We start from the raw sequence: 22299 nt of genomic DNA, 5'->3' as shown, positions 1-22299 counted from the left end.
ATCAGCTGTCCTCTCTATCTAATCATAGGAGGATGGCCTGACTACGATCAGGGACCTGAGCAGCAAAGAATAGATAGACATGATAAATAGTTATATATATATATATATACATATATATATGTACATACTAGTCTCCAATACTACTATGATAAAAAGAGATCCAATGTACAGGTCTAAGTTGTACAGGAATGTGTTGTAGAAATTTGTTCTATATTTTTGTTGTAAATCCACAACAGGTTTCATCATCTGCTAATCCTGAAGGAGACACTAGTTGTAAAGGAATTTATTAATACATAAAAATGCTTATATTATAAGACTGAAACATTCTTGAACAGCAGATCACTGTAAAGACATACATATAATATTGTGATTATGTCAGTGGGTCAACAATTTTGTAAAGGCAACTTTACATAAAAAAATTTAAAATCTTGTAAAAATATAACAATGTAAACATAAAAACAGCAACCTCAAAACAAAACATAGCATGTTACCTGGATGGAAAACCATGCGTCTCTACAGCCTGAAGGAAGAAATCTTGGGCTGTTGATGCCTTGTTGTTATTGGTAGCATGTCGGTACATGATCTTTGTGAGCATTTGGAAAACATAAAAACCACAGAAACACATTAAACATTAACTACAATAATATAAGAATAATAAATGAATGAAATATTGTTCCATGTGTAATGTTAGACTTAAAGCTATACTTACCTTTCTGGCATGTAGCACGGCACTTATTAAAAATTTAAACTACTTGAACTGTCTCCTCATCTATGTGCTAACAACCAGAACCCACTGATGTGGACTCAGAAATAAAGTTTCCAATGTTTTCCAAACACAAATGAATACATTTCAGAAATGTACTGAGGCCAGATAGAAAAAGTGCACGTGCAGCCGCTTTAAACTGTCAAACAGGCAATGTAACGGCAGTTATATTTATGTTTCGCCACTAGATGCAGCTATGATTTTATGGCCATAGAGAATGTCCGTATAACACGTTTGTTTTAAGTGTTTTGATGTATATATTTAATATTTAGCAATGTTTAAAGGATATAGTTAATAACATTTGGTGTTAGGTAAAAGTTAAAAGTTAAAACTTGATAAGTTTAGTTTAAGGTGACGGTGATGTCACTTCCGGTTTAAAAAAGCGGTCCGGTAAACTGGTATCATTGATATGGATCCAATAAAGAAAGCAATCAACGAAGACCATAAGCGGTTTTAAGTTTACCGGTTTGTCCACTTGCAGGCCAAAGTGGTATGTAAGTTTGTGTTTGTAAATAATATATTTTCTTTTAGTTGAGGCATGTGTAATGTAATATTTGTACATCATTTGTGTTTTATCAGTTCTACGGTGTACTTGTGGTGAAAGCCGACGATGAAGACCACAGTAAAAATCAGTGAAAAGAACACAAGTCTCGTATCTGTGAACAAGCCAGCATATGTTTTTTTCCAAAGACCACGTCCAGCATTTGATTGAAATTGACCTCTCTGCCCCCTGTATTTCCACACTGCTGGTGTATCAGTGAGAACACTGAAACGCAGAATGCGACAGTGGGGCCTCTCAAAAAGGGAAGGCTACAGTAAAATGACAGATGATGAACTTGACAGCTTGGTCTCTGCCATCAAGCAAGACTCCCAGAATTTGGGTTGGTGCTTTTTACAGAAAGTTTTTATTTGAATTATATCATGCACTTGTCCATAGCATTATAAAAAGATTTGTGCCATAAAAGTAACATTTGAAATTGCCGGCCATATAGGCTCCACAACTAAGTCTAGCTGAGGGCCGGCTACTTTAATGACTGCTATTTTTATAGCCTAAAGGCTATCAATATTATTTTTTAAATTTTCTGTGCCTTAGTGGAGAGTCCTGGACATTATCATAGCAACGGTCATCATAGCATGTATACCTGAGAAAAAGTTAAATGCCTAAATTGTTTGTTTACATGATTATCAATCAATATATCTTAAATAAAAGTGGTTTTCACTTCTTTTCCTACAGGTCACAGAATGGTAAAAGGTCGTCTTAGGGCTTTAGGCCACAGAGTTCAGTGGACAGAGTGTGGGATTCGATGCACCGGGTTGATAGGGTAGGAATACTACAGAGAATGACAAGCCTCGGATGTGTTGTGAGAAGGACCTACAATGTCGCAGCTCCTCTGTCACTCGTACATATAGATACCAACCACAAGTTGATCAGGTAAGCTGACAGCAAAGGACATCACATGGACATTATATATTTATATATTGATTTAAAAAATGGTCTATGGCATACATTCTGCAGAGTTCTGGAATCTGGTGTAATGGACCACGATGTAGCTGCGTTAAACAATTGATACATTTTTATTGAACAGATATGGTGTGGTAATGTTTGGAATAGATGTCTCTTCAAGAAAGGTCAGTGTCCCCATGGAGATTATAGTGTGTGATATAATATTCAACTTAATTTATTTAAAGCTATACTTTTCTTTTGTAAGCTTAAAATGCTCCTAATAAGCTTATGGCGCACTAAAATGGAAAAGCAAGCCACCAGGTGTTGAAATTACACGCGAACTACAACGCAGGCCGTTGTAGATCACAAGTTGTTTATATTCGGACACGGCAAGCACAAGAATAGCCTTGATGGACGTGGTAACTGGACCGCTGATAACTTGACAACATTCTCCGCTCCGACATCCGGGGGAGATGGAACGCACCATCACTTTCTCACCTCACACGTCAGGGAGGAAGGGAGCGTCACAGGTCAGGCAGGGGGAAGAGGGTGAGACTTTGGAGGGAGGGGGAGTTTTTCATGTTTAAATTTTTAATAAGTGCCGTGCTACATGCCAGAAAGGTAAGTATAGCTTTAAGTCTAACATTACACATGGAACAATATTTCATTCATTTATTATTCTTATATTATTGTAGTTAATGTTTAATGTGTTTCTGTGGTTTTTATGTTTTCCAAATGCTCACAAAGATCATGTACCGACATGCTACCAATAACAACAAGTCATCAACAGCCCAAGATTTCTTCCTTCAGGCTGTAGAGACGCATGGTTTTCCATCCAGGTAACATGCTATGTTTTGTTTTGAGGTTGCTGTTTTTATGTTTACATTGTTATATTTTTACAAGATTTTAAATTTTTTTATGTAAAGTTGCCTTTACAAAATTGTTGACCCACTGACATAATCACAATATTATATGTATGTCTTTACAGTGATCTGCTGTTCAAGGATGTTTCAGTCTTATAATATAAGCATTTTTATGTATTAATAAATTCCTTTACAACTAGTGTCTCCTTCAGGATTAGCAGATGATGAAACCTGTTGTGGATTTACAACAAAAATATAGAACAAATTTCTACAACACATTCCTGTACAACTTAGACCTGTACATTGGATCTCTTTTTATCATAGTAGTATTGGAGACTAGTATGTACATATATATATGTATATATATATATATATAACTATTTATCATGTCTATCTATTCTTTGCTGCTCAGGTCCCTGATCGTAGTCAGGCCATCCTCCTATGATTAGATAGAGAGGACAGCTGATTTTCCTTTGCCTGCCTTTTGTGTTGAAGGACTGAGTCACACAGTTTTGTCAACCACATATTTTATTTTTTGGACTTTTTTGAAAGAGTATCCATACCAAGGAGTAAAATTGTACAATCCTCTTTTTCCTAAATCAGTACCAACTTGTGCGCACCGCATGGAGTTGGCGCTCAGATCCCGGCCGGCAGAAATTGCCGCTCCTTGATTGGATGATTGGTTGGCCCATGGTTGGGCACCGGGTTAATTATGTAGGCTTTTGAGTAGTTCTCCTTGTCGCTGATTGTTACCATGGGATTGTTTTTCCTGTTTCCTTCTCCTTTGGCTTCTGTGTCCAAATTCCAAACGGAGAGCATGGAAAAATATATGCATTGCAAATTAATATGGAAGAAGAAATCAAATAGATTCAATTAGTGACACCCGGAGGTGAGAAGGCAAATAGCACAGACCCTCTCAGCTGAATGTTTCACTTTTTCAACATTAAACAATTTAAGCCCTCTCTTTGGAATTGGTCAATCACACACTCTGGTGTGACTTGACAACTGACTAACCTCATCCACTCATTTTCTTTCCAGAACACAAACATGACAGCACACCTGTAGGTTCCACCGAGATTTGAACTCGGATCACTGGATTCAAAGTCCAGAGTGCTAACCTTTCGGCCAAAAAAGGGGCAAAAGGGACTGCCCGAAAGGGGGGAAAAGGAAAAAAAGAGGAAGGAGGGGGGGGGAGAGAGAAAAAGAAAAGGAGAAAAAACGTACACTTTATCCACTTTTCTCTATTCTCTTATCTTCTCAACATTGTTTACACACACCTCTGCACTTATTGCAAGGTTTATCATCTGTTTAATTTTCATGTTTCTTGTGGGATTCGAACCTGTATTGTGGCAACACCCCAACATACCACAGTGCTTTGGACTTTACTAAAGCCTACTGTAGGGGGGAGCACACAACATGTGTATAACTGTAAATGTAAATAAGCCTCCCATCATTTTTCCCCTCTTTTTTTGGTACACTCAATTATTTGAGAGACTAGCTATCTATCTGTATCACTATTTGTGCAACACAAGTGAATGAAACAAATTCCAAATTGAGCAAAGAAAGTATTTTTAAAAAATCTTTGGTTGAGACAAAGAGTGTTGGGTTTTGTTAATAAATGTAAAATAATTCTCCAAGTAATTCTGGCTTCACTTTTGACAATTGCATTAAATGGATGTCACTCACACTCACTGTCGTCCTGTTTTGCAAAGGGAAATTAAATAAAAATGTGAAGGCTGTTCTTGGTTCAAGTAAAATTATCAAACTTTATTAACATTGTAACAATAATCACACAGTAACAGACGAGCAATCATCTGCGAACAGACAGACAGACAGACAGACACTTAACGTAAACTTAACGCCGCAGTTAAAACGTCGCATGAAATGGAAGCTGTCCAAGCGCACTGCAGACCTCCATGGGTGGAAGAGTTTGACCACTGAAGACACACCTGTGAAAAACAAAGTCAGCCGCTGCCCAATTGCCAGTACCACTCCTCCCACAAGTGGAGTGGTAACAGTGTGTGTGTGTGTGGCACACAGTTTTTCAAACGTATATTTGATAAAGAATTTTATCATTTTTACCCACCTGACTGGCTGCAGCAGTCCCGGTCAACATAGATGACCTCAGGTTCAGCTTGGCCCGCATTCTTGTATCGAGTGACGATGCCATGGCACAACTCTTCCAACCCTGCACCTTCACCCGTTGTCAGAACAGAGTTCAGAACCTGGCCAAACTCGTTGCCGATGTTTATCATCCATGCAGCACTGTCCCCAATAGCGCCAGCCAGCTTCTTGGTGATCTGTAAAAGAAACACTACTTTCAAACTGTTTGTTGTAATTATACACGTGTGCATGTGTCAAACCGACATTCAAGCACTTGCACCTGTAATCATATTCCTGCACATTTTTCATTTTCCCTCTTTTTTCCCCTCCTCTTTTTTTTTGGGGGGGGGGGGGGCAATAAATATAGCTTTCCCAGTGATAACTACTAATACAACCGATTCTCCGCAACAACCAAAAGATTCATCGCACACAAGGCCTTGAAATTGATTTTGGTCAAGAAAGAGGTTTCAGAATATGAAGATCAAATTCAGAGTCTGACAGTGACTTTTAGAAGAGGATGACATTAATCATCAGCTATCTCCTAAACGGGAATGAACCAGAGCTAGACAGCAGCAGGCCCCAGGACCAAGTAGTCAGCAGCCGAGCTGAGATTGAGATCTTACTTATGTTTTGTAAATGTTCAAAGTTCTAAAAAAGTTCAAATGAATAATACATGATAGTTATACCAAAAAACCTTGCTTCATTTGCACTTTTCTTGAATGTTTTCCATCCTTTTTATTTTTACTACTACTAGTACTTGGATGGTAGACTGCCTGGGAATACCAGGTGCTTTAAGCTTTTTCTCTTCTCTCTACCACCTTTTGTTGCAACGTCTGATCACCCTGTGACACATGAGGAAGGTGGTCATCTTCAGCTGCTGCTTTGTTGGCAGACACGAAGTGATCTGAGAGTCTCAGTTTCAGCTGCAGAGAATGATCACATCAGAGAAGATGATATGCCCGTTACACATCAGCCTTTCTCTGCAATTATCTAGTTGCATAGAGGAACCGTATGATTCCAGTACCTATATGATGCACATTTGTCAGTGACATTGTTGCTTACGGCCACACCACGTTGAACATGCCCGACCTCGTCTGATCTCGGAAGCCAAGCACGGTTGGGCCTGGTTAGTACTTGGATGGAAGACCTCTTGGGAATACCAGGTGCTGTAAGCTTTTTCTCTTCTTTCGACCACCTGCATGTCTTTTGTTGCAACGTCTGATCACCCTGTGACACATGAGGAAGTTGGTCATCTTCAGCAGCTGCTGCTGCTTTGTTGGCAGACACGAAGTGATCTGAGAGTCTCAGTTTCAGCTGCAGAGAATGATCACATGAGGGAAGAAGATTTGCCCACTACAAGTCAGCCTTTCTCGGCAATTATCTGGTTACATAGAGGAACCGTATGATTCCATTACCTATATAATGCACATTTGTCAAAGACATTGTCGCTTACGGCCACACCACCCTGAATATGCCCGACCTCGTCTGATCTCGGAAGCCAAGCAGTGTTGGGCCTGGTTAGTACTTTGTTGGTATACAGCTTGGGAATACCAGGTGCTGTAAGCTTTTTCTCTCCTCTCAACCACCTGCATGTCTTTTGTTGCAACGTCTGATCACCCTGTGACACATGAGGAAGTTGGTCATCTTCAGCTGCTGCTGCTTTGTTGGCAGACACGAAGTGATCTGAGAGTCTCATTTTCAGCTAGAGAGAATTATCACGTCAGGGAACAAGATGTGCCCACTACATATCAGCCTTTCTCGGCAATTATCTGGTTACATAGAGGAACCATATGATTCCATTGCCTATATAATGCACATTTGTCACAGAGACTGTTGCTTACGGCCAAACCACCCTGAATATGTCTGATCTCGGAAGCCAAGGAGGGTTGGGCCTGGTTAGTACTTGGATGGGAGACTGCTTGGGAATACCAGGTGCTGTAAGCTTCTTCTCTTCTCTCTACCACCTCCATGTCTTTTGTTGCAACGTCTGATCATCCTGTGACACATGAGGAAGTTGGTCATCTTCAGCTGCTGCTGCTTTGTTGGCAGACATGAAGTGATCTGAGAGTCTCAGTTTCAGTTGCAGAGAATGATCACATCAGAGAAGATGATTTACCCGCTACACATCAGCCTTTCTCGGCAATTATCTGGTTGCATAGAGGAACCGTATGATTCCAGGACCTATATAATGCACATTTGTCAGAGACATTGCTGCTTACGGCCACACCACCCGGAACATGCCCGACCTCGTCTGATCTCGGAAGCCAAGCAGGGTTGGGCCTGGTTAGTACTTGGATGGGAGACCACTTGGTAATACCAGGTGCTGTAAGCTTCTTCTCTACTCTCTACCACCTTCATGTCTTTTGTGGCAACGTCTGATCCTCCTGTGACACATGAGGAAGTTGGTCATCTTCAGCTGCTGCTGCTTCTTTGTTGGCAGACACGAAGTGATCTGAGAGTCTCAATTTCAGCTGCAGAGAATAATCACATCAGGGAAGAACATGTGCCCACTACAAGTCAGCCTTTCTAGGCAATTATCTGGTTACATAGAGGAAGTGTATGATTCCATTGCCTATATAATGCACATTTGTCACGGAGATTGTTACTTACGGCCAAACCACCCTGAATATGTCTGACCTTGTCTGATCTCGGAAGCCAAGGAGGGCTGGGCCTGGTTAGTACTTTGATGGGACACCGCTTGGGAATACCAGGTGCTGTAAGCTTTTTCTCTTCTCTCTACCACCTGCATGTCTTTGGTTGCAATGTCTGATCGCCCTGTGACACATGAGGAAGTTGGTCATCTTCAGCTGCTGCTGCTTTGTTAGCAGACACGAAGTGATCTGAGAGTCTCAGTTTCAGCTGCAGAGAATAATCACATCAAGGAAGAAGATGTGCCCACAACAAGTTAGCCTTTCCCTGCAATTATCTGGTTACATAGACGAACTGTATTATTCCAGTACCTATATAATGCACATTTTTCACAGACATTGTTACTTACGGCCACACCACCGTAAATATGCCCGACCTCGACTAATCTCGGAACCCAAGCAGGGTTGGGCCTGGTTAGTACTTGAATGGGAGACCCCTTGGGAATGCCAGGTGCTGTAAGCTTTTTCTCTTCTCTCTACCACCTGCATGTATTTTGTTGCAAGGTCTGATCGCCCTGTGACACATGAGGAAGTTGGTCATCTTCAGCTGCTGCTGCTTTGTTGGCAGACACGAAGTGATCTGAGAGTCTCATTTTCAGCTGGAGAGAATAATCACGTCAGGGAAGAAGATGTGCCCACTATTTATCAGCCTTTCTCTGCAATTATCTGGTTATATAGAGGAACCGTATGATTCCAGTACCTATACAATTTACATTTGTCACAAACATTGTTGCTTACGGCCACACCACCCTGAATATGCCTAACCTCGTCTGATCTCGGAAGCCAAGCAGGGTTGTGCCTGGTTAGTACTTGGATGGGAGACCGCTTGGGAATACCAGGTGCTGTAAGCTTTTTCTCTTCTCTCTACCACCTCCATGTCTTTTGTTGCAACGTCTGATCACCCTGTGACACGCGAAGAAGTTGGTCATCTTCAGCTGCTGCTGCTTTGTTGGCAGACACAAAGTGATCTCAGAGTTTCAGTTTCAGCTGCAGAGAATAATCACATCAGGGAAGAAGATGTGCCCACTACAAGTCAGCCTTTCTCGGCAATTATCTGGTTACATAGAGGAAGTGTATGATTCCAGTACCTATATAATACACATTTGTAACAGATATCGTTGCTTACCGCCACACCACCCTGAATAAGCTCAACCTCGTCTGATCTCGGAAGCCAAGCAGGGTTGGGCCTGGTTAGTTCTTGAATGGGAGACCGCTTGCGAATACCAGGTGCTGTAAGCTTTTTCTCTTCTCTCTACCACCTGCATGTCTTTTGTTGCAACGTCTGATCACCCTGTGACACATGAGGAAGTTGGTCATCTTCAGCTGCTGCTGCTTTGTTGGCTGACACGAAGTGATCTGAGAGTCTCAGTTTCAGCTCGAGAGAATAATCACGTCAGGGAAGAAGATGTGCCCACTACTTATCAGCTTTTCTCGGCAATAATCTGGTTACATAGAGGAACTGTATGATTCCAGTACCTATATAATGCACATTTGTCACAGACATTGTTGCTTACGGCCACACCACCCTGAATATGCCCGACCTCGTCTGATCTCGGAAGCCAAGCAGGGTTGTGCCTGGTTAGTACTTGGATGAGAGACCGCTTGGGAATACCAGGTGCTGTAAGCTTTTTCTCTTCTCTCAACCACCTGCATGTCTTTTGTTGCAACGTCTGACCACCCTGTGACACATGAGGAAGTTGGTCATCTTCAGCTGCTGCTGCTTTGTTGGCAGACATGAAGTGATCTGAGAGTCTCAGTTTCAGTTGCAGAGAATGATCACATCAGAGAAGATGATTTACCCGCTACACATCAAACTTTCTCGGCAATTATCTGGTTGCATAGAGGAACCGTATGATTCCAGTACCTATATAATGCACATTTGTCAGAGACATTGCTGCTTACGGCCACACCACCCGGAAAATGCCCGACCTCATCTGATCTCGGAAGCCAAGCAGGGTTGGGCCTGGTTAGTACTTGGATGGGAGACCACTTGGGAATACCAGGTGCTGTAAGCTTCTTCTCTACTCTCTACCACCTTCATGTCTTTTGTGGATACGTCTGATCCTCCTGTGACACATGAGGAAGTTGGTCATCTTCAGCTGCTGCTGCTTCTTTGTTGGCAGACACGAAGTGATCTGAGAGTCTCAGTTTCAGCTGCAGAGAATAATCACATCAGGGAAGAAGATGTGCCCACTACAAGTCAGCCTTTCTCGGCAATTATCTGGTTACATAGAGGAAGTGTATGATTCCATTGCCTATATAATGCACATTTGTCACGGAGATTGTTACTTACGGCCAAACCACCCTGAATATGTCTGACCTTGTCTGATCTCGGAAGCCAAGGAGGGCTGGGCCTGGTTAGTACTTTGATGGGACACCGCTTGGGAATACCAGGTGCTGTAAGCTTTTTCTCTTCTCTCTACCACCTCCATGTCTTTTGTTGCAACGTCTGATCACCCTGTGACACGTGAAGAAGTTGGTCATCTTCAGCTGCTGCTGCTTTGTTGGCAGATACAAAGTGATCTCAGAGTTTCAGCTGCAGAGAATAATCACATCAGGGAAGAAGATGTGCCCACTACAAGTCAGCCTTTCTTGGCAATTATCTGGTTACATAGAGGAAGTGTATGATTCCATTGCCTATATAATGCACATTTGTCACGGAGATTGTTACTTACGGCCAAACCACCCTGAATATGTCTGACCTTGTCTGATCTCGGAAGCCAAGGAGGGCTGGGCCTGGTTAGTACTTTAATGGGACACCACTTGGGAATACCAGGTGCTGTAAGCTTTTTCTCTTCTCTCTACCACCTACATGTCTTTTGTTGCAATGTCTGATCGCCCTGTGACACGTGAGGAAGTTGGTCATCTTCAGCTGCTGCTGCTTTGTTGGCAGACACAAAGTGATCTCAGAGTTTCAGCTGCAGAGAATAATCACATCAGGGAAGAAGATGTGCCCACTACAAGTCAGCCTTTCTCGGCAATTATCTGGTTACATAGAGGAAGTGTATGATTCCAGTACCTATATAATACACATTTGTAACAGATAGCGTTGCTTACCGCCACACCACCCTGAATAAGCTCAACCTCGTCTGATCTCGGAAGCCAAGCAGGGTTGGGCCTGGTTAGTTCTTGAATGGGAGACCGCTTGCGAATACCAGGTGCTGTAAGCTTTTTCTCTTCTCTCTACCACCTACATGTCTTTTGTTGCAACGTCTGACCACCCTGTGACACATGAGGAAGTTGGTCATCTTCAGCTGCTGCTGCTTTGTTGGCAGACACGAAGTGATCTGAGAGTCTCAGTTTCAGCTGGAGAGAATAATCACATCAGGGAAGAAGATTTGCCCACTACAAGTCAGCCTTTCTCGGCAATTATCTGGTTACATAGAGGAACCGTATGATTCCATTACCTATATAATGCACATTTGTCAAAGACATTGTCGCTTACGGCCACACCACCCTGAATATGCCCGACCTCGTCTGATCTCGGAAGCCAAGCAGTGTTGGGCCTGGTTAGTACTTTGTTGGTATACAGCTTGGGAATACCAGGTGCTGTAAGCTTTTTCTCTCCTCTCAACCACCTGCATGTCTTTTGTTGCAACGTCTGATCACCCTGTGACACATGAGGAAGTTGGTCATCTTCAGCTGCTGCTGCTTTGTTGGCAGACACGAAGTGATCTGAGAGTCTCATTTTCAGCTAGAGAGAATTATCACGTCAGGGAACAAGATGTGCCCACTACATATCAGCCTTTCTCGGCAATTATCTGGTTACATAGAGGAACCATATGATTCCATTGCCTATATAATGCACATTTGTCACAGAGACTGTTGCTTACGGCCAAACCACCCTGAATATGTCTGATCTCGGAAGCCAAGGAGGGTTGGGCCTGGTTAGTACTTGGATGGGAGACTGCTTGGGAATACCAGGTGCTGTAAGCTTCTTCTCTTCTCTCTACCACCTCCATGTCTTTTGTTGCAACGTCTGATCATCCTGTGACACATGAGGAAGTTGGTCATCTTCAGCTGCTGCTGCTTTGTTGGCAGACATGAAGTGATCTGAGAGTCTCAGTTTCAGTTGCAGAGAATGATCACATCAGAGAAGATGATTTACCCGCTACACATCAGCCTTTCTCGGCAATTATCTGGTTGCATAGAGGAACCGTATGATTCCAGGACCTATATAATGCACATTTGTCAGAGACATTGCTGCTTACGGCCACACCACCCGGAACATGCCCGACCTCGTCTGATCTCGGAAGCCAAGCAGGGTTGGGCCTGGTTAGTACTTGGATGGGAGACCACTTGGTAATACCAGGTGCTGTAAGCTTCTTCTCTACTCTCTACCACCTTCATGTCTTTTGTGGCAACGTCTGATCCTCCTGTGACACATGAGGAAGTTGGTCATCTTCAGCTGCTGCTGCTTCTTTGTTGGCAGACACGAAGTGATCTGAGAGTCTCAATTTCAGCTGCAGAGAATAATCACATCAGGGAAGAACATGTGCCCACTACAAGTCAGCCTTTCTAGGCAATTATCTGGTTACATAGAGGAAGTGTATGATTCCATTGCCTATATAATGCACATTTGTCACGGAGATTGTTACTTACGGCCAAACCACCCTGAATATGTCTGACCTTGTCTGATCTCGGAAGCCAAGGAGGGCTGGGCCTGGTTAGTACTTTGATGGGACACCGCTTGGGAATACCAGGTGCTGTAAGCTTTTTCTCTTCTCTCTACCACCTGCATGTCTTTGGTTGCAATGTCTGATCGCCCTGTGACACATGAGGAAGTTGGTCATCTTCAGCTGCTGCTGCTTTGTTAGCAGACACGAAGTGATCTGAGAGTCTCAGTTTCAGCTGCAGAGAATAATCACATCAAGGAAGAAGATGTGCCCACAACAAGTTAGCCTTTCCCTGCAATTATCTGGTTACATAGAGGAACTGTATTATTCCAGTACCTATATAATGCACATTTTTCACAGACATTGTTACTTACGGCCACACCACCGTAAATATGCCCGACCTCGACTAATCTCGGAACCCAAGCAGGGTTGGGCCTGGTTAGTACTTGAATGGGAGACCCCTTGGGAATGCCAGGTGCTGTAAGCTTTTTCTCTTCTCTCTACCACCTGCATGTATTTTGTTGCAAGGTCTGATCGCCCTGTGACACATGAGGAAGTTGGTCATCTTCAGCTGCTGCTGCTTTGTTGGCAGACACGAAGTGATCTGAGAGTCTCATTTTCAGCTGGAGAGAATAATCACATCAGGGAAGAAGATGTGCCCACTATTTATCAGCCTTTCTCTGCAATTATCTGGTTATATAGAGGAACCGTATGATTCCAGTACCTATACAATTTACATTTGTCACAGACATTGTTGCTTACGGCCACACCACCCTGAATATGCCTAACCTCGTCTGATCTCGGAAGCCAAGCAGGGTTGTGCCTGGTTAGTACTTGGATGGGAGACCGCTTGGGAATACCAGGTGCTGTAAGCTTTTTCTCTTCTCTCTACCACCTCCATGTCTTTTGTTGCAACGTCTGATCACCCTGTGACACGCGAAGAAGTTGGTCATCTTCAGCTGCTGCTGCTTTGTTGGCAGACACAAAGTGATCTCAGAGTTTCAGTTTCAGCTGCAGAGAATAATCACATCAGGGAAGAAGATGTGCCCACTACAAGTCAGCCTTTCTCGGCAATTATCTGGTTACATAGAGGAAGTGTATGATTCCAGTACCTATATAATACACATTTGTAACAGATATCGTTGCTTACCGCCACACCACCCTGAATAAGCTCAACCTCGTCTGATCTCGGAAGCCAAGCAGGGTTGGGCCTGGTTAGTTCTTGAATGGGAGACCGCTTGCGAATACCAGGTGCTGTAAGCTTTTTCTCTTCTCTCTACCACCTGCATGTCTTTTGTTGCAACGTCTGATCACCCTGTGACACATGAGGAAGGTGGTCATCTTCAGCTGCTGCTGCTTTGTTGGCTGACACGAAGTGATCTGAGAGTCTCAGTTTCAGCTCGAGAGAATAATCACGTCAGGGAAGAAGATGTGCCCACTACTTATCAGCTTTTCTCGGCAATAATCTGGTTACATAGAGGAACTGTATGATTCCAGTACCTATATAATGCACATTTGTCACAGACATTGTTGCTTACGGCCACACCACCCTGAATATGCCCGACCTCGTCTGATCTCGGAAGCCAAGCAGGGTTGTGCCTGGTTAGTACTTGGATGAGAGACCGCTTGGGAATACCAGGTGCTGTAAGCTTTTTCTCTTCTCTCAACCACCTGCATGTCTTTTGTTGCAACGTCTGACCACCCTGTGACACATGAGGAAGTTGGTCATCTTCAGCTGCTGCTGCTTTGTTGGCAGACATGAAGTGATCTGAGAGTCTCAGTTTCAGTTGCAGAGAATGATCACATCAGAGAAGATGATTTACCCGCTACACATCAAACTTTCTCGGCAATTATCTGGTTGCATAGAGGAACCGTATGATTCCAGTACCTATATAATGCACATTTGTCAGAGACATTGCTGCTTACGGCCACACCACCCGGAAAATGCCCGACCTCATCTGATCTCGGAAGCCAAGCAGGGTTGGGCCTGGTTAGTACTTGGATGGGAGACCACTTGGGAATACCAGGTGCTGTAAGCTTCTTCTCTACTCTCTACCACCTTCATGTCTTTTGTGGATACGTCTGATCCTCCTGTGACACATGAGGAAGTTGGTCATCTTCAGCTGCTGCTGCTTCTTTGTTGGCAGACACGAAGTGATCTGAGAGTCTCAGTTTCAGCTGCAGAGAATAATCACATCAGGGAAGAAGATGTGCCCACTACAAGTCAGCCTTTCTCGGCAATTATCTGGTTACATAGAGGAAGTGTATGATTCCATTGCCTATATAATGCACATTTGTCACGGAGATTGTTACTTACGGCCAAACCACCCTGAATATGTCTGACCTTGTCTGATCTCGGAAGCCAAGGAGGGCTGGGCCTGGTTAGTACTTTGATGGGACACCGCTTGGGAATACCAGGTGCTGTAAGCTTTTTCTCTTCTCTCTACCACCTCCATGTCTTTTGTTGCAACGTCTGATCACCCTGTGACACGTGAAGAAGTTGGTCATCTTCAGCTGCTGCTGCTTTGTTGGCAGATACAAAGTGATCTCAGAGTTTCAGCTGCAGAGAATAATCACATCAGGGAAGAAGATGTGCCCACTACAAGTCAGCCTTTCTTGGCAATTATCTGGTTACATAGAGGAAGTGTATGATTCCATTGCCTATATAATGCACATTTGTCACGGAGATTGTTACTTACGGCCAAACCACCCTGAATATGTCTGACCTTGTCTGATCTCGGAAGCCAAGGAGGGCTGGGCCTGGTTAGTACTTTAATGGGACACCACTTGGGAATACCAGGTGCTGTAAGCTTTTTCTCTTCTCTCTACCACCTACATGTCTTTTGTTGCAATGTCTGATCGCCCTGTGACACGTGAGGAAGTTGGTCATCTTCAGCTGCTGCTGCTTTGTTGGCAGACACAAAGTGATCTCAGAGTTTCAGCTGCAGAGAATAATCACATCAGGGAAGAAGATGTGCCCACTACAAGTCAGCCTTTCTCGGCAATTATCTGGTTACATAGAGGAAGTGTATGATTCCAGTACCTATATAATACACATTTGTAACAGATAGCGTTGCTTACCGCCACACCACCCTGAATAAGCTCAACCTCGTCTGATCTCGGAAGCCAAGCAGGGTTGGGCCTGGTTAGTTCTTGAATGGGAGACCGCTTGCGAATACCAGGTGCTGTAAGCTTTTTCTCTTCTCTCTACCACCTACATGTCTTTTGTTGCAACGTCTGACCACCCTGTGACACCTGAGGAAGTTGGTCATCTTCAGCTGCTGCTGCTTTGTTGGCAGACACGAAGTGATCTGAGAGTCTCAGTTTCAGCTGGAGAGAATAATCACATCAGGGAAGAAGATGTGCCCACTACAAGTTAGCCTTTCTCGACAATTATCTGGTTACATAGAGGAACTGTATTATTCCAGTACCTATATAATGCACATTTGTCACAGACATTGTTGCTTACGGCCACACCACCCTGAACATGCCCGACCTCGTCTCATCTTGGAAGCCAAGCAGGGTTGGGCCTTGTTAGTACTTGAATGGGAGACTGCTTGGGAATACCAGGTGCTGTAAGCTTTTTCTCTTCTCTCTACCACCTGCATGTCTTTTGTTGCAACGTCTGACCACCCTGTGACACATGAGGAAGTTGGTCATCTTCAGCTGCTGCTGCTTTGTTGGCAGACACGAAGTGATCTGAGAGTCTCAGTTTCAGCTGAAGAGAATGATCACATCAGAGAAGATGATATGCCCGCTACACATCAGCCTTTCTCTGCAATTATCTGGTTATATAGAGGAACCGTATGATTCCAGTACCTATATTATAAACATTTTTCAGAGAGATTGTTACTTACGGCCATACCACCCTGAATAAGCCCGACCTCATCTGATCTCGGAAGCCAAGCAGGGTTTGGCCTGGTTAGTACTTGAATGGGAGACCGCTTGGGAATACCAGGTGCTGTAGGCTTTTTCTCTTCTCTTTACCACCTGCATGTCTTTTGTTGCAATGTCTGATCGCCCTGTGACACATGAGGAAGTTGGTCATCTTCAGCTGCTGCTGCTTTGTTGGCAGACACAAAGTGATCTGAGAGTCTCAGTTTCAGTACCAGAGAATAATCACATCAGGGAAGAAGATGAACCCACTACAAGTCAGCCTTTTTCGGCAATTATCTGGTTGCATAGAGGAACCGTATGATTCCAGTACCTATATAATGCACATTTGTCACAGACATTGTTACTTACGGCCACACCACCCTGAATATGCCCGACCTCGTCTAATCTCGGAACCCAAGCAGGGTTGGGCCTGGTTAGTACTTGAATGTTAGACCGCTTGGGAATACCAGGTGCTGTAAGCTTTTTCTCTTCTCTCTACCACCTGCATGTCTTTTTCTGCAATGTCTGATCGCCCTGTGACACATGAGGAAGTTGGTCATCTTCAGCTGCTGCTGCTTTGTTGGCAGACATGAAGTGATCTGAGAGTCTCAGTTTCAGCTGAAGAGAATGATCACGTCAGGGAAGAAGATGTGCTCACTACAAGTCAGCCTTTCTTGGCAATTATCTGGTTATATAGAGGAACCGTATGATTCCTGTACCTATACAATTTATATTTGTCACAGACATGGTTGTTTACGGCCACACCACCCTGAATATGCCCGACCTCGTCTGATCTTGGAAGCCAATTAGGGTTGGGCCTGTTTAGTACTTGGATGGGAGACCCCTTGGGATTATCAGGTGCTGTAAGCTTTTTCTCTTCTCTCAACCACCTGCATGTCTTTTGTTGCAACGTATGATCACCCTGTGACACATGAGGAAGTTGGTCATCTTCATTTTCTGCTGCTTTGTTGGCAGACACGAAGTGATCTGAGAGTCTCATTTTCAGCTGGAGAAAATTATCACGTCAGGGAACAAGATGTGCCCACTACATATCAGCCTTTCTTGGCAATTATCTGGTTGCATAGAGGAACCGTATGATTCCAGTACCTATATAATGCACATTTGTCACAGATAATGTTACTTACGGCCACACCACCCTGAATATGCCCGACCTCGTCTGATCTAAGAACCCAAGCAGGGTTGGACCTGGTTAGTACTTGAATGGGAGACCGCTTGCGAATACCAGGTGCTGTAAGCTTTTTCTCTTCTCTCTACCACCTACATGTCTTTTGTTGCAACGTCTGATCACCCTGTGACACATGAAGAAGTTGGTCATCTTCAGCTGCTGCTGCTTTGTTGGCAGACACGAAGTGATATGAGAGTCTCAGTTTCAGCTGGAGAGAATAATCACGTCAGGGAAGATGTTTCCACTACTTATCAGCCTTTCTCGGCAATTATCTTGTTACATAGAGGAACCATATGATTCCATTGCCTATATAATGCACATTTGTCACAGAGATTGTTGCTTACGGCCCAACCACCCTGAATATGTCTGACCTCGTCTGCTCTCAGAAGCCAAGGAGGGTTGGCCCTGGTTAGTACTTGGATGAGAGACCGCTTGGGAATACCAGGTGCTGTAAGCTTTTTCTCTTCTCTCTACCACCTGCATGTCTTTTGTTGCAACGTCTGATCACCCTGTGACACATGAGGAAGTTGGTCATCTTCAGCAGCTGCTGCTTTGTTGGCAGACACGAAGTGATCTGAGAGTCTCAGTTTCAGCTGTAGAGAATAATCACATCGGGGAAGAAGATGTGCCCACTACAAGTTAGCCTTTCTTGGCAATTATCTGGTTGCATAGAGGAACCGTATGATTCCAGTACCTATATAATGCACATTTGTCACAGACATTGTTACTTACGGCCACACCACCCTGAATATGCCCAACCTCGTGTGATCTCGGAAGCCAAACAGGGTTGAGCCTGCTTAGTACTTGGATGGGAGACTGCTTGGGAATACCAGGTGCTGTAAGCTTCTTCTCTTCTCTCTACCACCTGCATGTCTTTTGTTGCAACGTCTGATCACCCTGTGACACATGAGGAAGTTGGTCATCTTCAGCAGCTGCTGCTTCTTTGTTGGCAGACACGAAGTGATCTGAGAGTCTCAGTTTCAGCTGCAGAGAATAATCACATCAGGGAAGAAGATGTGCCCACTACAAGTCAGCCTTTCTCTGCAATTCTCTGGTTACATAGAAGAAGTGTATGATTCCAGTACCTATATAATGCACATTTGTCACAGTTATTGTTGCTTACGGCCGCACCACCCTGAATATGCCCGACCTCGTCTGATCTTGGAAGAAAAGCAGGGTTGGGCCTGGTTAGTACTTGAATGGGAGACCACTTCGGAATACCAGGTGCTGTAAGCTTTTTCTCTTCTCTCTACCACCTGCATGTCTTTTGTTGCAACGTCTGATCACCCTGTGACACATGAGGAAGGTGGTCATCTTCAGCTTCTGCTGCTTTGTTGGCAGACACGAAGTGATCTGAGAGTCTCAGTTTCAGTTGCAGAGAATGATCACATCAGAGAAGATGATTTGCCCGCTACACATCAGCCTTTCTCGGCAATTATCTGGTTGCATAGAGGAACCGTATGATTCAAGTACCTATATAATGCACATTTGTCAGAGATATTGTTGCTTACGGCCACACCACCCTGAATAAGCCCGACCTCGTCTGATCTCGGAAGCCAAGCAGGGTTGTACCTGGTTAGTACTTGGATGGGAGACAGCTTGGGAATACCAGGTGCTGTAAGCTTTTTCTCTTCTCTCTACCACCTGCATGTCTTTTGTTGCAACGTCTGATCACCCTGTGACACGTGAAGAAGTTGGTCATCTTCAGCTGCTGCTGCTTTGTTGGAAGACACGAAGTGAACTGAGAATCTCAGTTTCAGCTGAAGAGAATAATCACGTCAGGGAAGAAGATGTGCCCACTACACATCAGCCTTTCTCATCAATTATCTGGTTACATAGAGGAACCGTATGATTCCTGTACTTATATAATGCACATTTGTCACAGACATTGTTACTTACGGCCACACCACCCTGAATTTGCCTGACCTCGTCTGATCTCGGAAGCCAAGCATTGTTGGGCCTGGTTAGTACTTGGGTGGGAGACCGCTTGGGAATACCAGGTGCTGTAAGCGTTTTCTCTTCTCTCTACCACCTGCATGTGTTTTGTTGCAACGTCTGATCACCCTGTGACACATGAGGAAGTTGGTCATCTTCAGCTGCTGCTGCTTTGTTGGCAGACACGAAGTGATCTGAGAGTCTCAGTTTCAGCTGAAGAGAATGATCACATCAGAGAAGATGATATGCCCACTACACATCAGCCTTTCTCGGCAATTATCTGGTTTCATAGAGGAAGTGTATGATTCCAGTACCTATATAATTCACATTTGTAACAAACATTGTTGCTTATGGCCACACCACCCTGAATAAGCCCCACCTTGTCTTATCCTGGAAGCCAAGCAGGGTTGGGCCTGGTTCGTACTTCAATGGGAGACTGCTTGGGAATACCAGGTGCTGTAAGCTTTTTCTCTTCTCTCTACCACCTGCATGTCTTTTGTTGCAACATCTGATCACCCTGTGACACATGAGGAAGTTTGTCATCTTCAGCTTCTGCTGCTTTGTTGGCAGACACGAAGTGATCTGAGAGTCTCATTTTCAACTGAAGAGAATAATAACGTCAGGGAAGAAGATGTGCCCCCTACACATCAGCCTTTCTCGGCAATTATCTGGTTACATAGAGGAACTGTATGATTCCAGTACCTATATAATGCACATTTGTCACAGACATTGTTGCTTACGGCCACACCACCCTCAATATGCCTGACCTCGTCTGATCTCGGAAGCCAAGCACGGTTGGCCTGGTTAGTACTTGGGTGGGAGACTGCTTGGGAATACCAGGTGCTGTAAGCTTTATCTCTTCTCTGGACCACCTGAATGTCTTTTGTTGCAACGTCTGATCACCCTGTGACACATGAGGAAGTTGGTCATCTTCAGCTTCTGCTGCTTTGTTTGCAGACACGAAGTGATCTGAGAGTCTCAGTTTCAGCTGCAGAGAATAATCACGTCAGGGAAGAAGATGTGCCCACTACACATAAGCCTTTCTCGGCAATTATCTGGTTACATAGAGGAACCGTATGATTCCAGTACCTATATAATGCACATTTGTCACAGACATTGTCGCTTAAGGCAACACCACCCTGAACATGCCTGACCTTGTCTGATCTCGGAAGCCAAGCAGGGTTGAGCCTGTTTAGTACTTGGATGGGAGACAGCTTGGGAATACCAGGTGCTGTAAGCTTTTTCTCTTCTCTCTACCACCTGCATGTCTTTTGTTGCAACGTCTGATCACCCTGTGACACGTGAAGAAGTTGGTCATCTTCAGCTGCTGCTGCTTTGTTGGCAGACACGAAGTGATCTGAGAGTCTCAGTTTCAGCTGGAGAGAATAATCACATCAGGGAAGAAGATATGCCCACTACACATCAGCCTTTCTCGGCAATTATCTGGTTACATAGAGGAACTGTATGATTCCAGTACCAATATAATGCACATTTGTCACAGACTTTGTTGCTTACGGCCACACCACCCTCAACATATCCGACCTTGTCCGATCACGGAAGCCAAGCACGGTTGGGCCTGGTTAGTACTTAGATGGGAGACTGCTTTGGAATACCAGGTGCTGTAAGCTTTTTCTCTTCTCTCTACCACCTGCATGTCTTTTGTTGCAACGTCTGATCACCCTGTGACACATGAGGAAGTTGGTCATCTTCAGCTTCTGCTGCTTTGTTGGCAGACACAAAGTGATCTGAGAGTCTCATTTTCAGCTGGAGAGAATTATCACGTCAGGGAACAAGATGTGCCCACTACACATCAGCCTTTCTCGGCAATTATCTGGTTACATAGAGGAACCGTATGACTCCATTACCTATATAATGCACATTTGTCACAGAAATTGTCGCTTACGGCCACACCACCCTGAATATGCCCGACCTCGTCTGATCTCGGAAGCCAAGCAGGGTTGGGGCTGGTTAGTACTTGGATGGGAGACCGCTTGGGAATACAAGGTGCTGTAAGCTTCTTCTCTTCTCTCTACCACCTGCATGTCTTTTGTTGCAACGTCTGATCACCCTGTGACACATGAGGAAGTTGGTCATCTTCAGTTACTGCTGCTGCTTTGTTGGCAGACACAAAGTGATCTGAGAGTCTCAGTTTCAGTTGCAGAGAATGATCACATCAGAGAAGATGATTTGCGCGCTACACATCAGCCTTTCTCAGCAATTATCTGGTTGCATAGAGGAACCGTATGATTCCAGTACCTATATAATGCACATTTGTCAGAGACATTGTTGCTTACGGCCACACCACCCTGAATAAGCCCGACCTCGTCTGATCTCGGACGCCAAACAGGGTTGTACCTGGTTAGTACTTGGATGGGAGACAGCTTGGGAACACCAGGTGCTGTAAGCTTTTTCTCTTCTCTCTACCACCTGCATGTCTTTTGTTGCAACGTCTGATCACCCTGTGACACATGAGGAAGTTGGTCATCTTCAGCTGCTGCTGCTTTGTTGGCAGACACAAAGTGATCTGAGAGTCTCAGTTTCAGCTCGAGAGAATAATCACGTCAGGGAAGAAGATGTGCCCACTACTTATCAGCTTTTCTCGGCAATTATCTGGTTACATAGAGGAACCGTATGATTCCAGTACCTATATAATGCACATTTGTCAGAGACATTGTTGCTTACGGCCACACCACCCTGAACATGCCCGACCTCGTCTGATCTCGGACGCCAAACAGGGTTGTACCTGGTTAGTACTTGGATGGGAGACCTCTTGGGAACACCAGGTGCTGTAAGCTTTTTCTCTTCTCTCTACCACCTGCATGTCTTTTGTTGCAACGTCTGATCACCCTGTGACACATGAGGAAG

At 44.3% G+C, this 22299-nt stretch overlaps 2 non-coding genes and 39 pseudogenes across 2 annotated transcripts; all 41 read left to right on the top strand.

The window, feature by feature from the left end:
- Nucleotides 1-6229: 6229 nt before the first annotated feature.
- LOC140299612 (5S ribosomal RNA) lies at nt 6230-6348 on the top strand (annotated as a pseudogene).
- A 272-nt stretch (nt 6349-6620) lies between these two features.
- Nucleotides 6621-6739, top strand: LOC140288703 (5S ribosomal RNA; annotated as a pseudogene).
- A 269-nt stretch (nt 6740-7008) lies between these two features.
- On the top strand, nt 7009-7117 carry LOC140295833 (5S ribosomal RNA; annotated as a pseudogene).
- A 269-nt stretch (nt 7118-7386) lies between these two features.
- LOC140299274 (5S ribosomal RNA) lies at nt 7387-7505 on the top strand (annotated as a pseudogene).
- Nucleotides 7506-7777: 272 nt separating this feature from the next.
- Nucleotides 7778-7896, top strand: LOC140293067 (5S ribosomal RNA; annotated as a pseudogene).
- Nucleotides 7897-8165: 269 nt separating this feature from the next.
- Nucleotides 8166-8284, top strand: LOC140295947 (5S ribosomal RNA; annotated as a pseudogene).
- A 269-nt stretch (nt 8285-8553) lies between these two features.
- LOC140308896 (5S ribosomal RNA) lies at nt 8554-8672 on the top strand (annotated as a pseudogene).
- A 269-nt stretch (nt 8673-8941) lies between these two features.
- LOC140293926 (5S ribosomal RNA) lies at nt 8942-9060 on the top strand (annotated as a pseudogene).
- A 269-nt stretch (nt 9061-9329) lies between these two features.
- Nucleotides 9330-9448, top strand: LOC140300016 (5S ribosomal RNA; annotated as a pseudogene).
- A 269-nt stretch (nt 9449-9717) lies between these two features.
- Nucleotides 9718-9836, top strand: LOC140300175 (5S ribosomal RNA). The gene has a single exon (XR_011914806.1). It is a non-coding gene; the product is annotated as a 5S ribosomal RNA (ribosomal RNA).
- A 272-nt stretch (nt 9837-10108) lies between these two features.
- LOC140293066 (5S ribosomal RNA) lies at nt 10109-10227 on the top strand (annotated as a pseudogene).
- Nucleotides 10228-10490: 263 nt separating this feature from the next.
- Nucleotides 10491-10609, top strand: LOC140294267 (5S ribosomal RNA; annotated as a pseudogene).
- A 263-nt stretch (nt 10610-10872) lies between these two features.
- On the top strand, nt 10873-10991 carry LOC140293925 (5S ribosomal RNA; annotated as a pseudogene).
- Nucleotides 10992-11260: 269 nt separating this feature from the next.
- Nucleotides 11261-11379, top strand: LOC140288701 (5S ribosomal RNA; annotated as a pseudogene).
- Nucleotides 11380-11648: 269 nt separating this feature from the next.
- Nucleotides 11649-11757, top strand: LOC140295832 (5S ribosomal RNA; annotated as a pseudogene).
- Nucleotides 11758-12026: 269 nt separating this feature from the next.
- On the top strand, nt 12027-12145 carry LOC140299273 (5S ribosomal RNA; annotated as a pseudogene).
- A 272-nt stretch (nt 12146-12417) lies between these two features.
- On the top strand, nt 12418-12536 carry LOC140293065 (5S ribosomal RNA; annotated as a pseudogene).
- A 269-nt stretch (nt 12537-12805) lies between these two features.
- LOC140295946 (5S ribosomal RNA) lies at nt 12806-12924 on the top strand (annotated as a pseudogene).
- A 269-nt stretch (nt 12925-13193) lies between these two features.
- On the top strand, nt 13194-13312 carry LOC140308885 (5S ribosomal RNA; annotated as a pseudogene).
- A 269-nt stretch (nt 13313-13581) lies between these two features.
- On the top strand, nt 13582-13700 carry LOC140293923 (5S ribosomal RNA; annotated as a pseudogene).
- A 269-nt stretch (nt 13701-13969) lies between these two features.
- LOC140300015 (5S ribosomal RNA) lies at nt 13970-14088 on the top strand (annotated as a pseudogene).
- Nucleotides 14089-14357: 269 nt separating this feature from the next.
- Nucleotides 14358-14476, top strand: LOC140300163 (5S ribosomal RNA). The gene has a single exon (XR_011914804.1). It is a non-coding gene; the product is annotated as a 5S ribosomal RNA (ribosomal RNA).
- Nucleotides 14477-14748: 272 nt separating this feature from the next.
- LOC140293064 (5S ribosomal RNA) lies at nt 14749-14867 on the top strand (annotated as a pseudogene).
- A 263-nt stretch (nt 14868-15130) lies between these two features.
- Nucleotides 15131-15249, top strand: LOC140294266 (5S ribosomal RNA; annotated as a pseudogene).
- A 263-nt stretch (nt 15250-15512) lies between these two features.
- LOC140293922 (5S ribosomal RNA) lies at nt 15513-15631 on the top strand (annotated as a pseudogene).
- A 269-nt stretch (nt 15632-15900) lies between these two features.
- On the top strand, nt 15901-16019 carry LOC140292904 (5S ribosomal RNA; annotated as a pseudogene).
- Nucleotides 16020-16288: 269 nt separating this feature from the next.
- Nucleotides 16289-16407, top strand: LOC140299692 (5S ribosomal RNA; annotated as a pseudogene).
- A 269-nt stretch (nt 16408-16676) lies between these two features.
- On the top strand, nt 16677-16795 carry LOC140292731 (5S ribosomal RNA; annotated as a pseudogene).
- Nucleotides 16796-17064: 269 nt separating this feature from the next.
- On the top strand, nt 17065-17183 carry LOC140289070 (5S ribosomal RNA; annotated as a pseudogene).
- A 269-nt stretch (nt 17184-17452) lies between these two features.
- Nucleotides 17453-17571, top strand: LOC140294160 (5S ribosomal RNA; annotated as a pseudogene).
- Nucleotides 17572-17837: 266 nt separating this feature from the next.
- On the top strand, nt 17838-17956 carry LOC140294306 (5S ribosomal RNA; annotated as a pseudogene).
- Nucleotides 17957-18225: 269 nt separating this feature from the next.
- LOC140294543 (5S ribosomal RNA) lies at nt 18226-18344 on the top strand (annotated as a pseudogene).
- A 272-nt stretch (nt 18345-18616) lies between these two features.
- On the top strand, nt 18617-18735 carry LOC140299564 (5S ribosomal RNA; annotated as a pseudogene).
- A 269-nt stretch (nt 18736-19004) lies between these two features.
- On the top strand, nt 19005-19123 carry LOC140279188 (5S ribosomal RNA; annotated as a pseudogene).
- Nucleotides 19124-19392: 269 nt separating this feature from the next.
- LOC140284413 (5S ribosomal RNA) lies at nt 19393-19511 on the top strand (annotated as a pseudogene).
- A 657-nt stretch (nt 19512-20168) lies between these two features.
- On the top strand, nt 20169-20286 carry LOC140293439 (5S ribosomal RNA; annotated as a pseudogene).
- Nucleotides 20287-20555: 269 nt separating this feature from the next.
- LOC140296628 (5S ribosomal RNA) lies at nt 20556-20674 on the top strand (annotated as a pseudogene).
- Nucleotides 20675-20943: 269 nt separating this feature from the next.
- LOC140295507 (5S ribosomal RNA) lies at nt 20944-21062 on the top strand (annotated as a pseudogene).
- A 269-nt stretch (nt 21063-21331) lies between these two features.
- LOC140301120 (5S ribosomal RNA) lies at nt 21332-21450 on the top strand (annotated as a pseudogene).
- Nucleotides 21451-21722: 272 nt separating this feature from the next.
- On the top strand, nt 21723-21841 carry LOC140292582 (5S ribosomal RNA; annotated as a pseudogene).
- Nucleotides 21842-22110: 269 nt separating this feature from the next.
- LOC140304069 (5S ribosomal RNA) lies at nt 22111-22229 on the top strand (annotated as a pseudogene).
- The last annotated feature ends 70 nt before the right edge of the window (nt 22230-22299 follow it).

This window comes from Leuresthes tenuis, unplaced genomic scaffold (assembly GCF_036924035.1).
Source record: "Leuresthes tenuis unplaced genomic scaffold, fLeuTen1.0.hap1 SCAF_1, whole genome shotgun sequence".
NCBI classification, from domain to species: domain Eukaryota; kingdom Metazoa; phylum Chordata; class Actinopteri; order Atheriniformes; family Atherinopsidae; genus Leuresthes; species Leuresthes tenuis.
This window is presented reverse-complemented; position numbering and strand designations above follow the sequence as displayed.